This window comes from Apis dorsata, unplaced genomic scaffold (assembly GCF_000469605.1).
Source record: "Apis dorsata unplaced genomic scaffold, Apis dorsata 1.3 scaffold_986, whole genome shotgun sequence".
Lineage (NCBI taxonomy): Eukaryota > Metazoa > Arthropoda > Insecta > Hymenoptera > Apidae > Apis > Apis dorsata.
Window position 1 is genome coordinate 65,769 of NW_006264089.1, and position 4,417 is coordinate 70,185.

The 4,417-nt window shown below is 19.8% G+C and overlaps 1 protein-coding gene across 1 annotated transcript in view; it reads right to left on the reverse strand.

Annotated features, from left to right (window-relative positions):
• Positions 1–4,417, reverse strand: part of LOC102679927 — a 14,425-nt gene that overhangs the window by 1,433 nt on the left and 8,575 nt on the right. The window lies entirely within an intron of this gene.

A 4,417-nucleotide genomic window follows, 5' to 3' on the forward strand; every position in this document is an offset into this window, starting at 1 on the left:
TTATTATAATTATATAAAAATGAATTTAATGAATTTATAAATATAATGATATAAAAAAAGATAAATAAATAAATCTAGTCAGTAATGTTTACAAATACTTAAAAGATTAGAAATACTTAAAAGATATTAGAAAATTATATATCATAATTATTATATATATCATTAATATTCTTTCCTTTTTAGATAAACAAACCAATTCTTATTATTCTAAAAATTCTTACTATTCTAAAAATACTAGTTCTAAAAATTAAATAAAATTGTCCGAGTTTTTTAAATTAAATAAGTTTTTGATTGTATGTTATAAAGATCAAACAAATTAAAAAAATAGATTGAAACTCAACTATTTTTTTGAAATATGATATTAAATTTCTATTAATTTTTAAACTAACTTTATTTATAACTTTATTTATTTATAATCAATTTATATTTTTCAATTACAAAATAATATACTATTAATGAAATAAAAAAAAAATTATTTATTAGTTTATTAATTAATTAATTTTTCATAGCAAAATATATTAGAATATTGGATATAATAGAATTTGTATAATGATCACTATATCTAAAAAAAATTTCAAATTCAAATATAACTTTAATAATAATTCAATAGTTTGATGATAAAAATTTAATATTATATATGTGTTACAAAATATATATGAAAGCTAGATTTTTCACAATTATAATCTATATAATCGTGTCCAATAATAAGAACACGATGCATAATAGAACAACTATCTATTTATCATATCCGATGGTCAAAGCACGATATGTTATTACAAGAAAAATATCTATTTGTCATATTCAGCGACGAGACGTGTTCACAATGAATGCTAATTAGACTTTCCATCAAATGAAGCTCATGCGAAAATCTCTTCCTAATTCAATTGGAAGGATCACGGTTTCTCAGTGAAATATGATAATAATCAATAATATCATAGATTCGCGACATCTCCAAGTTAAAGAAAAATTCCTTTAAATTGGTGATTAGTGTAATAAAGATATCAAGATATTGCTAATCAGGAATCAACGATTTCAAATTAAAATGATGTTGATTAAATCGTTGAGTTAATCATCTGAAGTATGTCATCTTTGGGATCGGAGATTCTCTTCCATGGCTGAAGCATGTCAAAAATATACAATTATAAGTGCCGATAATGTGACTCTTCTCAAAAACGTAAGTATCTCAGTCAGTCTGAGATAATATCATCCTTTATTTAAACTTAATGAAAATCGGTGATAGATAATAATAAAAAAGTTTCCATAGGAGGACTTTTTCTGAATAAAGTGTTTATAAATTTTGTAAGTAATAAGTGCTCGCATATATATTGAATTATAGCTATTATATAGCTATTATATAAATTATATTCATTAATGAATATATAGCAAAATCGATTATATGTTTTTTTTTCTCGATGTTTTTATTCTGTCCAATATTCAATCTAATATCTAATATAATTAATGTCTAACAGTAATTCTTGATCTAATAGTAATTCTTGATCACTTGAACGTGATCCTATCGTTGAAAATCGTATTTTAATCTAGAATTTCTTTTAGTGTAATGATTTTCCATTATATCTTTTATGTATATTACAATATATTTTTTTAATGAATAATTTTCTCTTGCTCTGTTAATAGCACGCTATTTTTTCTATAATTAATTATAAAATTTAATTTATTTATTATAAATAAAATTAGTTTATTTAGAAATAATAGCAATTTAATAATATTTTTCAAAAAAACAATTTCTGATTTATTTCTGTACAATCCTTTTTGATTTTGATGAATATAATAGAATAAAAAAAATATATAACTTGAAAAATTCGATTAAAATCAAATTTATAAGAATATTTTAACAGATTAACAGCTATCTAAAGATATAAGATCCAAATAATCGTATAATATAATTTTTTTTATATTTTACATATGATTCATGAAAATATTTAAATTTGTACAGAAATTTTATAAATATAATATATATATCTATATTCATAATAGTGCAAAACTGTGCAAAACTTTTTAAAATATAACTATAATTTTATAAATTTTATAATTTAATAAGTAAAATTTTTATCTCAATAATAAATATAAAATTATCTTTATTATTACTTAAAATTATTTGAACTAAATACTCCTGGATTTTTTACTTATTGCGCTAAAGAATGATTATTATTGTTTTGGATCAAATATAACTATAGATTGTATTTATTTTTAATATATAATTATTAAAATTACCATAAAATTACAATATTAACTTTTATTTGGAATAGCTAAATATGCTTGATTTCCCTAGATATGCTTGATTAAAACTTGGTTATATTATATTATATGTATAATTTTATTTTATAGAATCAGAGGAAGAAATAAATTTATATTTGGCTCAGAATCATTTAAAAAATTTATGAAAGCAAATTCAGGATTACATAAAACAAGCTTAAAACTCATTGATTTTTTTTAAAGATACTTTGCATTCGAATGATGAGTTATAAACACCACATGGTTTGATGTAATAACTCGAGAGGTGACTTTCAGGTACCACTTAGATTCGAATAGCGATATTTATGATTGATTTTTTTAGAATATCGTTTCATGAATAGATTCCTAAGGTCATATAATATATATAATCTTATAAAGTATAAAATAATATATTGTCAAATAGCTAGATTTTCTTATCTCAAATTAGATCGCAAATCAGACTGCATTTTCGGCATTAGTCCGAGTTTGACAATTTGCCGAGTGGCAATAGGAATAATATTTTCAAAGTTTTTGAGTTTTGTATAGAATGTAGTAATCAAATTAATTCAAGTGAAGATGAGTTTGATTTTTCGTTATTAAGTGACAAAATTATATTCAGAAAGAAATTGACAATAGAAAAGGAAAGCAATAATAAAAATAGAGATGAAGTAAGAGGTATAAAAAGACAAAAAATAAAATAGAATAAGAAGAATAAATAATAAATAATTATATTAACAAAAGTTAAGAAAGATTATAAAATGTGCTCTCAACAAAATAAGAAAGATAAAAAACTGAGGATGCATTTTGGCGTTTGCTTTATAAAATATCACACAAAATATAGAATTTAATATTCAACAAATTTTTTTTCTTTATATGTAAAGATATATAAAATATTAAAATATAAAAGTTTTATACATTAATTTGTGTGTGAAATCATTTTAAATTAGCTATAAAAAATTCACTGAACATCGCCTCGAGTTGTTGGTTCGGTTAAACAAAAAAGGCCTCGATCGCAGAGGTAAATATCTTATATTTATTAAATGTCGTCATCAAACTATGTTGAATATTAGTCTCGTTTATAATATAATAAATTCATTGTTCATAATATAATTTTTTATTGATATAATATTTGTCATATTTATAATACTTTTTTGGTTGTTTGAATTTGTTCATGCTTGTTTAGTGGGACATAATCAACGCTATCATTGCGGTTTGACTAAACTATGTACATGATCGACCAGTGTTTTTTATTAATAACTTATTAACAAAACTGTAAAAAATTTTTACAAAAGAAAATGTTGCTTAAAATTATTAGGAATCTGTTCCTACATCCTACATAATTACGATACTCATGTATATCTCCTAATATAAACCTAATATAGACGAAATTGCATCAAGGAACAGTCAAATAACAATATTTTTTTTTTAGACTTATTTTTCTCATTTTAGACTTATTTTTCTCATTTTCATAATAAATAAATAAATAAAAAATATGATAATCTTAATATTTTTCAAAACATCTTACTAATAAGTAATAGATTAGAAAGTAAAAATAAACTACGTAGTTTTAATGTATTTACTATTAAAATTATATATATATATATATATATATATATATGATTTAGGATTATATGAATGAAATTTGATATGAATCTGAAAATAAATATATTTATATCCTATAAATGTAATAAATATGATAATTTCATCAAATATTTTGGTTTTAAATTAAATATTGATTGAATTTAAAATAGTTAAATGCATATTAAAAACATTTATTAAATTTATTCGAAAAAAACTTAAAAAATAAATTTATATATATTATATATACATATATACAGAAATATATTCCATGTATTTATTGCAAACAAAATCATAAAAATTAATCAAAAAATTAATTATTATTCGTTAGATATAACTTCATTACAAATAATAATTTCACATACAATTAATCTAATTTCTATCTCTTCAAATAATATTTTACGAATTTTATATTTAAAATATATATAATAAATTGTTTAATTTCTAAATATCTTTTAATTTCTTTTAAACTATATAATCTAATTAAATAATTATATTTATTTATAAAAGTTTATATAAATATATATTTTAAAAGTTTTACATATATAATACATATATAAAACTTTTCTATATAAATATTTCTATGATTAAATATACATTTTATTTT